The 12,734-nt window shown below is 46.8% G+C and overlaps 3 non-coding genes across 3 annotated transcripts; 1 reads left to right on the top strand and 2 right to left on the bottom strand.

The window, feature by feature from the left end:
* Positions 1 to 4,332: 4,332 nt before the first annotated feature.
* Positions 4,333 to 4,405, top strand: trnar-ucu (transfer RNA arginine (anticodon UCU)). The gene has a single exon. It is a non-coding gene; the product is annotated as a tRNA-Arg (tRNA).
* Positions 4,406 to 8,788: 4,383 nt separating this feature from the next.
* Positions 8,789 to 8,861, bottom strand: trnar-ucu (transfer RNA arginine (anticodon UCU)). Its single transcript has one exon. It is a non-coding gene; the product is annotated as a tRNA-Arg (tRNA).
* A 2,388-nt stretch (positions 8,862 to 11,249) lies between these two features.
* On the bottom strand, positions 11,250 to 11,322 carry trnar-ccu (transfer RNA arginine (anticodon CCU)). The gene has a single exon. It is a non-coding gene; the product is annotated as a tRNA-Arg (tRNA).
* Between the last annotated feature and the right edge of the window lie 1,412 nt (positions 11,323 to 12,734).

The following is a 12,734-nucleotide window of genomic DNA, read 5'->3' as shown; positions in this document are numbered from 1 at the left end:
TCCAATGGCCGAATGGATAAGGCACTGATCTTCTATACCAGGGATTGTGGGTTTGAGTCCCACCTGGGGTGATGTCCTTTTAAAGGTTGAGGTTGGGCAAGTGGTGCAAGGTGCAGCAAGGCAGGGAGGCTTCATTCGGACCAAGGCGTCATCATCTTCAAATTTGTGCAAAGTTCCAGTGCTCACTGATGATCACAGGGTGGGCAGGGTCGGGGATGGGCAGTGGCCACGGTATCTCCCTAAACAGCTCTGCCTTGCGACCTCTCGCTCCTCCTTTAAATACTCCCAAAAACCCACTGCTTTGTTCCAGAAATGAGCCATTGCTCAGTGGGTAGTGTTGTATATGCAGACTATGTATGTACTCTCTGTGGAGTCACTGTGTGGTTGCATAAGATGGAGACTTGTTTACCTGATGTGCGATCAATAAGGTTTACACTGTGTATATACCTGCTGGCATCACTAGAGGGTGACACCGGGGGTTTCCTGCCCTGGTGGCTGGGCCCAGTATAAAAGGCTGCACACCATGCTTGTGCCTCACTCTGGAGTTTGGAATAAAGGACCAAGGTCGCTACAGTTTGAGTTCAACACATTGCCTCGTGGAGTCAATCATAAGTACATTACAGACAAAAAACTGGCGACGAGAATAAGGACTTTCACATGATCATGGCTACCTTTGGCACACAAAAATACTTCGCAGAGGGTGCTGATTGGGATGCCTTCACCGAAAGGCTCGAGATATATTTTGCGACAAACGACCTGGCAGGTGAGACAGATGCATCGGCGGAGAAGCGCACGGCTATACTGCTGACCAGTTGTGGGCCCGAGGTCTACCGCCTCGTCAGGGACTTGCTGGCACCCACCAAGGCCAAGGATAAGACATACGATGAGCTGACTGAACTAATTCGCGACCAACTAAAACCAAAAGAGAGCATCCTCACGGCCAGGCACAGATTCTACACCCACCGCAGACCTGAGGGCCAGGTGATTGCAGAATATGCTGTCGACCTCAGAAGACTTGCCACACCGTGTGATTTTGGCACGCACCTCAACAAAGCATTGAGAGACATCTGCGTTATAGGAATTGGCCACGAGGGCCTCCTTCACAAGCTATTATCTGCCGACACCACAGTCAACCTGCAGAAGGCCATCAGCATCAGTCAGGCGTTCATGACCTCAACCTGCAGCACCAAGCAAATTATTCATCCTGTGGACTCAAACCTGGCAAGTACTGTGCACAGAATGGTGCCTTTCACAGGCAAGACTGTAGAACGTGGCTCTGCCCAGGGCAGAGAGCACAGACCTCCAGGTTCCAGAACTCAGAGTCCGCTGAGAGGTGCTAATCGAGTAGCACCATGCTGGCATTGCGGAGGAAACCATAGAACTCACCAGTGTTGGTTTGCTGAGTACGTATGCAAAGCCTGTAACATGAAGGGCCACCTCCAGCTTATGTGTAAAAGAAATACATCTCACCGTCTAGCAGAGGAGTCGGTAGATGACATTGAATCCAGCGGGGAGTATGATGATTTGGCTAGAGAGGCATCTCAGCCCCAAGAAGAAGTATATGGAGTGTATACCTGCACCATCAATTGTCCTCCAGTGAAGATGGAAGTCGAGATAAACGGCGTTCCTGTTAAGCTCATAATAAAGGATGTAACTTAGTACTGTAAGCAATGAGTAAGTGTGACCTTAGCTCCTTTAATTAGACTCCAGAGTGCAGGTACTGCATGGGTGGCCTGCTTATATGCAGTGCTCCCAAGGGATGTTGGGATCCCTTGGGACTCCAACAGGTAGGCCCTCTGGTGGTGGTGTGATACAGGTTGCCAAGGGTTAAATACATAACATCACTCCCTCGTAAAGTCAACAGTACATTTATTTACAGGTTGGGACGATCTGGGGCTTTTCGCTCCCTTGTCGATCGTCTCGGTACAAATGCAGGTTTGGGTGAGTTGGTTGGTTCTTCACTGGGCTGCTGGGCAGTCGGCCTTGCCGGGCTGCTGGAGATGGTGAGTTCGGCTTCGTGGTCAACCATGATGTCGGTTGTTACTTGTGGGTGTGTTGGAGGGTCGAAGTTGGTGATGTCCTCTTCGGGTTGCTCGTAGCTGTTCATGAACCGCAATTTGATTTGGTCCAAATGCTTTCTGCATGTTAGTCCATTGGCCAATTTGACCTGAAACATCCGACTCCGTTCTTTGGCTATGACTGTGCCAGTGAGCCATTTGGGACCATGTCCATAATTGAGTGCAAACACAGGATCATTGACCTAAATATCGCGTGACAAATTTGCGCGATCATGATACATACTTTGTTGCTGTCAACTGCCCTCGACGTGATCATGGAGATCAGGGTGGACAAGAGAGAGCCTTGTTTTCAGCGCATTTTCATGAGCAGCTCGGCTGGGGAAACCCTCGTGAGCGAGTGGGGTCTGGTGCGGTAGTTGAGCAGGACTCGGGACAGGCGGGTCTGCAGGGAGCCTTCCGACACGCGTTTCAAGCTTTGCTTGATGGTCTGAACTGCCTGTTCTGCCTGGCCGTTTGATGCGGGCTTGAACTGGGAAGAAGTGACGTGCTTGATCCCATTGTGGGTCGTGAATTCCTTGAATTCAGCACTGGTGAAACACAGCCCATTGTCGCTGACTAGGACATCAGGCAGGCCGTGTGTGGCAAACATGTCTCGTAGGCTTTCGATGGTGGCGGTTGAAGTGCTTACAGACATTATTACACATTCAATCCATTTTGAATAAGCATCCACGACAACCAAGAACATTTTGCCGAGAAATGGGCCCACAACGTGGATCGGAGACCACGGTTTGGAGGGCCATGACCACAAACTTAGCGGTGCCTCTCTGGGTGCATTGCTCATTTGAGAACAAGTGTTGCACTGGGCGCACGCATGACTCTAAATCTGAGTCGATGCCGGGCCACCACACATGGGACCTGGTTGTGGCTTTCATCATTACAATGCCTGGGTGGGTGCTGTGTAGATCACGAATGAATGCTTCTCTGCCTTTCTTGGGTAAGACCATGCGATTACCGCACAAAAGACAGTCCGCCTGAAAGGACATTTTGTCTTTGTGCTTAATCACCCCCTGCATCTCCACTGGGACGCTGGACCAGCTCCCATGGAGGACACAGTTTTTTACCAGGGACAGTAAAGGATCCTTACTGATCCAGGTCCTGACCTAGCGGGCCGTAACAGTTTATCTTTCGTTTTCGAATGCATCCATCACCATGAGCAAGTCTGCAGGCTGTGCCATTTCCACCCAGGTGGTGGGCAATGGTAGCCAACTGAGAGCATCAGTGCAGTTCTCTGAGCCTGGTCTGTGGCGGATTACATCGTTGTATGCCAACAGCTTGAGCGCCCATCTTTGGATGTGGGCAGAGCCATTGGTGTTAATCCCTTTGCTCTCTGAGAATAGCGATATAAGCGGCTTATGGTCAGTTTCAAGCTCAAACTTGAGAACAAACAAATACTGGTGCATTTTTTTAACCCCTTAACGCATGCCAGAGCTTCTTATTCAATCATGCTGTAGGCCCTTTCCGCCTTGGACAGCCTCCTGGATGCATAAGCAACCGGTTGCAAAATCCCCGATTCGTTAGCCTGTTGTAGCACTCACCCGATCACGTATGACGACGCATCGCAAGCTAGCACTAATTGTTTACATGGTTACACAGAACAAGCAGTTTGTTTGAACATAACAGATTTCTGGCTTTCTCAAAGGCAGCCTCTTGTGAATTCCCTTCAACACTGACATGTCAATACAATCATCCACAATAAGCTCATGGGTAGATACAAGTGGGTAGGGCAGAGTAACCGACAGGCATACTGAAGGTATTTCCGTAAAAATGTGGAGAATTGTTCTGTGGCCGAAAATTAAGTTGGAGGCCACCTGATGATCCAGAAATGGAATTTAACCCAGGAGAGGGAATTTCTGGCCAGGACCCACACAGCAGCAAAATAAACCAGTAGGACAGTCATAGACTCAGCAGGTAACAGTAGCAATGGAGAACGGACTGTAAACTACACAAAATTACTTTCAAAGAGCAACTGAATAGAAGATCAGAGTCACAGCAGCTGACTGAGTCTTACAGTGCAGTCCAGTGGAGTAGCATAGTATAAATGGCAGAGAAATCCAGGAATTGTGAAGTCAAATTTGAGCAAAGTTCCAGGGCTCTCCCATGAAAACAAAGAGCAATCGGGGTCGGGGGATCGGCACTGGGCACGGTATCTCCATAAACATCTCCGCCTCGCGACCTTTCTCTCCGACTTGAAGATACTTCGTCGAAACCTCCTTCACTGGCCAATTGCCCTCAGGTGGGTAAATTAATATCTTCAGCCCCAGTGGCCTAATGGATAAGACACTGGCTTTCTAAGCCAGGGATTGTGGGTTCGAGCCCCACCTGGGGTAATAAGAACAGGAGTTTGCCATCTAGCCCCTCGAGCCTGCTCCGCCATTCAACAAGATCATGGCTTATCTGGCTGTCGACTCAGCTCCATTTACCTGCCCTCTCCCTGTAATCCTTAATTCCCTTATTGGTTAAAAATCTATCAATCTGTGACTTGAATACATTCAATGAATTCGCCTCAACTGCTTCCTTGGGCAGAGAAATCCACAGATTCACAACCCTCTGGGAGAAGGAATTCCTTTTTAAATTGGCTCCCCTGTATTTTGAGGCTGTGCCCCCTAGTTCTAGCCTCCCCAACCAGTGGAAACAACCTCTCTGCCTCTATCTTGTCGATCCCTTTCATGATTTTAAATGTTTCTGTAAGATCACCCCTCATCCTTCTGAACTCCAACGAGTAAAGACCCAGTCTACGCAATCTATCATCATAAGGTAACCCCCTCATCTCCGGAATCAACCAAGTGAATTGTCTCTGTACCCCTTCCAATGCCAGTATATCCTTCCTTAAGTAAGGTGACCAAAACTACACACAGTACTCCAGATGCGGCCTTACCAATTCCTTATACAGTTGCAGCAAGACCTCCCTGCTTTTGTACTCCATCCCTCTCGCAATGAAGGCCAACATTCCATTTGCCTTCCTGATTACCTGTTGCACCTGCAAACTAACTTTTTGTGATTCATGCACAAGTACCACCAGGTCCCTCTGCATCTCAGCATGTTGTAATTTCTCCGCATTCAAATAATATTCCCTTTTACTGTTTTTTTTCCCAATGTGGATGACCTCACACTTTTCGACATTGTATTCCATCTGCCAAACCTTCGCCCATTCGCTCAACCTATCTAAATCTCTTTACAGCCTCTCTGACTCTTCTACACAACCCGCTTTCCCACTAATCTTAGTGTCATCTGCAAATTTTGTTACACTACACTCTGTCCCCTCTTCCAGGTCATCTATGTATATTGTAAATAGTTGTGGTCCCAGCACCGATCCTTGTGGCACACCACCATCCACCGAATTCCAACCCGAAAAGGACCCATTTATCCCGACTCTCTGCTTTCTGTTCGCCAGCCAATTCACTATCCATGCTAAAACATTTCCTCTGACTCCGCCTACCTCTATCTTCTGCAGTAACCTTTTGTGTGGCACCTTATCGAATGCCTTTTGGAAATCTAAATACACCACATCCATCAGTACACCTCTATCCACCATGCTCGTTATATCCTCAAAGAATTCTAGTAAATTAGTTAAACATGATTTCCCCTTCATGAATCCATGCTGCGTCTGCTTGATTGCACTATTCCTATCTAGATGTCCCGCTATTTCTTCCTTAATGCTAGTTTCAAGCATTTTCCCCACGACAGATGTTAAACTAACCGGCCTATAGTTACCTGCCTTTTGTCTGCCCCCTTTTTTAAACAGAGGTGTTACATTAGCTGCTCTCCAATCTGCTGGTACCGCCCCAGAGTCCAGAGAATTTTGGTAGATTATAACGAATGCATCTGCTATAACTTCCGCCATCTCTTTTAATACCCTGGGATGCATTTCATCAGGACCAGGGGACTTGTCTACCTTGAGTCCCATTAGCCTGTCCAGCACTATCCCCCTAGTGATAGTGATTGTCTCAAGGTCCTCCATTCCCACATTCCCGTGACCAGCAATTTTTGGCATGGTTTTTGTGTCTTCCACTTTGAAGACCGAAGCAAAATAATTGTTTAAGGTCTCAGCCATTTCCACATTTCCCATTATTAAATCCCCCTTCTCATCTTCTAAGGGACCAACATTTACTTTCGTCACTCTCTTCCATTTTGTATATCTGTAAAAGCTTTTACTATCCGTTTTTATGTTTTGCGCAAGTTTACCTTCGAAATCTATCTTCCCTTTCTTGATTGCTTTTTTAGTCATTCTTTGCTGTTGTTTAAAATTTTCCCAATCCTCTAGCTGGTGAGGCCACACCTGGAGTATTGTGTACAGTTTTGGTCTCCTAACCTGAGGAAGGACATTCTTGCTATTGAGGGAGTGCAGCGAAGGTTCACCAGACTGATTCCCGGGATGGTGGGACTGACCTATCAAGAAAGACTGGATCAACTGGGCTTGTATTCACTGGAGTTCAGAGGAATGAGAGGGGACCTCATAGAAACGTTTAAAATTCTGATGGGGTTAGACAGGTTAGATGCAGGAAGGATGTTCCCAATGTTGCGGAAGTCCAGAACCAGGGGACACAGTCTAAGAATAAAGGGTAAGCCATTTAGGACCGAGATGAGGAGGAACTTCTTCATCCAGAGAGTGGTGAACCTGTGGAATTCTCTACCACAGAAAGTTGTTGAGGCCAATTCACTAAATATATTCAAAAAGGAGTTAGATGAAGTCCTTACTACTAGGGGGATCAAGGGGTATGGCGAGAAAGCAGGAATGGGGTACTGAAGTTGCATGTTCAGCCATGAACTCATTGAATGGCGGTGCAGGCTAGAAGGGCCGAAAGGCCTACTTCTGCACCTATTTTCTATGTTTCTATGTTTCTATGTTTCTATTCCCACTAACCTTGGCCACCTTATACGCATTGGTCTTTGATTTGATACTCTCCTTTATTTCCTTGGTTATCCACAGCTGGTTATCCCTTCTCTTACCACCCTTCTTTTTCACTGGAATATATTTTTGTTGCGCACGATGAAAGAGCTCCTTAAAAGTCCTCCACTGTTGCTCAATTGTGCCACCGTTTAGTCTGTGTTTCCAGTCTACTTTAGCCAACTCTGCCCTCATCCCACTCTAGTCCCCTTTGTTTAAGCATAGTACGCTCGTCTCTGACACAACTTCCTCACCCTCAATCTGTATTACAAGTTCAAACATACTGTGATCACTCATTCCGAGTGGATCTTTTACTAGGTGATCGTTTATTTTTTCTGTCTCATTACACACGACCAGATCTAAGATAGCTTGCTCCCTTGTAGTTTCTGTTACATACTGTTCTAAGAAACAATCCCGTATGCATTCTATGAATTCCTCCTCCAGGCTACCACGTGCGATTTGAGTTGACCAATTGATATGTAGGTTAAAATCCCCCATGACTACTGCCGTTTCTTTTTCACATGCCTTCATTATTCCCTTGATTATTGCCCGCCCCACCGTGAAGTTATTATTTGGGGGCCTATAAACTACGCCCACCAGTGACTTTTTCCCCTTATTATCTTTGATCTCCACCCACAATGATTCAACATTTTGTTCATTAGAGCCAATATCATCTCTCACAACTGCCCTGATATCATCCTTTATGAACAGAGCTACCCCATCTCCTTTCCTTTCTTCTCTATCCTTCCGAATTGTCAGATACCCTTGTATGTTTAATTCCCAGTCTTGGCCACCCTGCATCCACGTTTCTGTAATGGCCACCAAATCATACCCATTTGTAATGATTTGTGCCGTCAACTCATTTACTTTATTTCGAATGCTGCGTACGTTTAGGTAGAGTGTTTTCATCCTAGTTTTTAAACCATGATTTTTAGTTTTGACCCCTCCTGCAGCCCCCTTATATTCATACATATTGTCCCTTCCTATCACCTTGTGGTTTACACTTACCCCAGTGCTACTCTGCTCTGTTGCCTCCTGCCTTTTGCATTCTTTCTTGGAGTCCTGTTCATCTGAGCTCTCACCCACTCTAACTCGCTCAGAACCCTCTCCTGGGTTCTGAATACTCCTCGCATTGAGGCACAGAGCTTTCAGACGTGCCTTTTTATTATACTTTGACCCTTTGGAATTTTGCTGTACAGTGGCCCTTTTAGTTTTTTGCCTTGGGTTTCTCTGCCCTCCACTTTTCCTCATCTCCTTTCTGTCTTTTGCTTCTGACTCCACTTTGTTGCCCTCTGTCTCCCTGCATTGGTTCCCATTCCCCTGCCATATTAGTTTAACTCCTCCCCAACAGCATTAGCAAACACTCCCCCGAGGACATTGGTTCCGGACCTGCCCAGGTGCAGACCGTCCGGTTTGCACTGGTCCCACCTTCCCCAATCATCAATCAAGCCAAAATACAGCACCGGCAACAGTGCAGCACTTCCTTTGCACTGAAGTATAATTCATTATTTGTGTTCAAATGTCTGTGGTGGGATTTGAACCCAGATCAACCTGATACACCAACTGAGCCACGGCCATTTCTAGGTCAAATCAAAGGTTTCAGGGAGTATCTTAAAGGAGGAGCGAGAGGCAACTGTTTCGGGCGACACTGTGTCCACTACACATCCCCCGACCCTGCCTGTCCTGTGACCATCAGTGAGCATTGGAACTTTTCACAAATTTGAAGTTGATGACACCTTGGTCCGAATGAAGCCTCACCGCCTGGCGATACCTTCCATCACTTGCCCAACCTCAACTGCCGTATTGTCAATCTTCAAAAAGATATCACCCCAGGTGGGGCTCGAACCCACAATCCCTGGCTTAGAAGGCCAGTGCCTTATCCATTAGGCCACTGGGGCTGAATACAAGAAGTGACCCACCTGAGTGTAATTGACCAATATGAAATGTGACATCTGCCTCACATTTCCAGAGTGTGGGAAAGTTGAGCACAGATGGAAGCTATTTTCTCCCATCATATCTGCCACTGCTCGCACCATGGCAGGGCCATCTACAACAACAACTTGCATTTATATAGCACCTGTAATATAGGAATACCTTCCTGCTTCACATGATCGTTATCAAACAAAATCTCCGAGCCACATGAGGTACCAGGACAGGTGTCCTAAACCTTGGTCTCTCAAGTAGGTTTCAAGGAGCATCTTCAAGGAGGAGAGAAAGGTAGCGAGGTGGAGATGTTTATGGAAATACAGTGCCCAGTGCCTATCCCCCGACCCCGATTGCTCTTTGGTTTCATGGGTGATCCCTGGAACTTTGCTCAAATTTGACTTCCCCATTCCTGGAGTTCTCTGCCATTCATACTATGCTACTCCACTGGACTGCACTGTAAGACTCAGTCAGCTGCTGTGACTCTGATCTTCTATTCAGTTGCTCTTTGAAAGGAATTTTGTGTAATTTACAGTCCATTCTCCATCGCTACTGTTACCTGCTGAATCTATGACTCTCCTACTGGTTTATTTTGCGACTGTGTGGGTCCTGGCTAGAAATTCCCTCTCCTGGGCTAAAGTCCATTTCTGGATCTTAGGGTGGCCTCCAACTTAACTTTGTGCAACAGAACAATTCTCCACGTTTTCACAGAAATACTTCCAGTATACCTGTCGGTTACTCTGCCCTACCCACTTGTGTCTATCCATGAGATTATTGTGGATGATTGTATTGACATTTTGGGCTTACAGGAAACTTGTCTCACAGTCCATGACACTTTCTGGTACACTCATAATAAAGGATGAAACTGAGTACCGTGCACAATGAGAAAGTGTGACCATAGCTCCTTTAATAAGACTCCAGAGTGCAGGTACCGCATGGGTGGCCTGCTTATATACCATGTTCCCAAGGGATGCTGGGATCAATTGGGACTCCAACAGGTAGGTCCTTTGGTGGTAGTGTAATGCAGGTTACAAGGGGTTAAATACATAACATCACTCCCCCGTGAAGTCAACAGTACACTTATTTGCAAGGTGAGACGATCTGGGGCTTTTCGCTCTCTTGTCGATCATCTCGGTACTAATGCGGGTTTGGGTGAGTTGGTCACTTCTTCACTGGGCTGCTGGGCAGCCGGCCTTGCTGGGCTGCTGTGGTTGGTGACTTTGGCTTCGTGGTCAACCATGATGCCACTTGTACATTTACAGAGTGTGAGAAACTTATCTCACAGTCCATGACACTTTCCGTCATCAATCAAGCCAAAATACAGCATTTCTTCTGCATTGAAGTATCATTTAGATTTTGTTCAAGTGTCTGTGGTGGGATTTGAACCCAGATCCACCTGACTCACAAGCAAGAGTGCTACCTACTGAGCCATGGCAACTTCGAGGTCAAAGAAGCAGGTTTGTGGGAGTCTCTTAAAGGAGGAGCAAGAGGTAGTAACGCGGAGCTGTTTCAGGAAATACTGTGTCCATTAGCCATCCCCCGACCCTGCCTTCCCTGTGACCATCAGTGAGCACTGGAACTTTGCACAAATTTGAAGTTGATGACATCTTACCATGCTACTCCACTGGACTGCACTGTAAGACTCAGTCAGCTGCTGTGACTCTGATCTTCTATTCAGTTGCTCTTTGAAAGGTATTTTGTGTATTTTACAGTCTCTTGGTATATTTTGCTGCTGTGTGGGTCCTGGCCAGAAATTCCCTCTCCTGGGCTAAATGCCATTTCTGATTTTCGGGTGGCCTCCAACTTAACTTTTGGCCACAGAACAATTCTCCACATTGTTACGGAAATACCTTCAGTATACCTGTCGGTTACTCTGCACTACCCACTTGTGTCTATCCATGGGCTTATTGTGGATGATTGTATTGACATTTTGGGATTGCAGGAAACTTGTCTCACAGTCCTTGACACTTTCCGCCACTAATTCAAGCCAACATACAGCACCTCCAACTGTACTGAAGTATCAACTAGATTTCTATCTGTCATGGGATTTGAACCCACAACCTTCTGACTCACAAACAAAAGTGTCATGCACTGAGCCATGGCCGTTTGTGCGTCAAGAGATCAGATTTTATGGAGTGTCTGAAAGGAGGAGCGAGAGGTAGAAGGCGGAGCTGTTTAGGGAGATACTGTGTATCCTACCCATCCGCTGACCCTGCCTACCCTGTGACCATCAGTGAGCACTGGAACTTTGCACAAATTTGAAGTTCATGACATCTTGGTCCAAATGAAGCCTCCCTGCCTTGCTGAACCTGACATCACTTGCCCAACTGCAACTGCCGTATTGTCAATCTTTAAAAAGACATCACCCCAGGTGGGACTCGAACCCACAATCCCTGGCTTAGGAGGCCAGTGCCTTATCCATTAGGCCACTGGGGCTGAACTCATGAAGTGACCCACTTGAGGGTAATTGACCACTCTGAAATGTGACATCTGCCTCACATTTTCAGAGTGTGAGAAAGTTGAGCACAGATGGAAGCTATTTTCTCCCATCATATCTGCCACTGCTCGCACCATGGCAGAGCCATCTACAACAACAACTTGCATTTGTATAGCGCCTGTAATATAATAAAACCTTCCATGATGCTTCACAGGATCATTAACAAATAAAATCTCACACTGAGCCACATGAGGTACCAGGACAGGTGTCCTAAACCTTGATCACTGAAGTAGGTTTCGAGGAAGCATCTTCAAGGAGGAGGGAAAGGTAGCGAGGCAGAGATGTTTATGGAGATACCGTGCCCAGTGCCTATCCCCCGACCCCGATTGCTCTTTGGTTTCATGGGTGATCCCTGGAACTTTGCTCAAATTTGACTTCCCTATTCCTGGATTTCTCTGCCATTTATACTATGCTACTCCACTGGACTGCACTGTAAAACTCAGTCAGCTGCTGTGACTCTGATCTTCTATTCAGTTGCTCTTTGAAAGGAATTTGTGTTGTTTACAGTCCATTCCCCATTGCTACTGTTACCTGCTGAGTCTATGACTGTCCTACTGGTTTATTTTGCTGCTGTGTGGGTCCTGGCTAGAAATTCCCTCTCCTGGGCTAAAGTCCATTTCTGGATCTTAGGGTGGCCTCCAACTTAACTTTCGGCCACAGAACAATTCTCCACATTTTCACGGAAATACCTTCAGTATACCTGTCGGTTACTCTGCCCTACACACTTCGGATCTTACCATGAGCTTATTGTGGATGATTGCATTGACATGTCAGTCTTGAAGGGAATTCACAAGAGGCTGCCTTTGAGAAAGCTAGAAATCTGTTATGTTCAAACAAAGTGCTTGTTCTGTGTCACCCATGTAAACGATTAGTGCTAGCTTGCGATGCGTCGTGATACGGGATCGGGTGAGTGTTACAACAGGCTAAAGAATTGGGGATTTTGCAACCGGTTGCTTATGCATCCAGGAGTCTGTCCAAAGCCGAAAGGGCCTACAGCATGATTGAAAAAGAAGCTCTGGCATGCGTTAAGGGGTTAAAAAAATGCACCAGTGTTTGTTTGGTCTCAAGTTTGAGCTTGAAACTGACCATAAGCCGCTTATATCGCTATTCTCAGAGAGCAAAGGGATTAACACCAATTTCTCTGCCCACATCCAAAGATGGGCGCTCAAGCTGTCGGCATACAACGATGTAATCCGCCACAGACCGGGCTTAGAGAACTGCACTGATGCTCTCAGTTGGCTACCATTGCCCACCAACTGGGTGGAAATGGCACAGCCTGCAGACTTGCTCATGGTGATGGATGCATTCGAAAACGAAAGGTCACCCGTTACGGCCCGCTAGATCAGGACCT

The sequence above is a fragment of the Pristiophorus japonicus genome, chromosome 19 (genome assembly GCF_044704955.1).
Source record: "Pristiophorus japonicus isolate sPriJap1 chromosome 19, sPriJap1.hap1, whole genome shotgun sequence".
Lineage (NCBI taxonomy): Eukaryota > Metazoa > Chordata > Chondrichthyes > Pristiophoridae > Pristiophorus > Pristiophorus japonicus.
The sequence above is the reverse complement of the archived record's forward strand: the minus strand, read 5'-3'. Positions and strand labels throughout refer to the sequence as shown.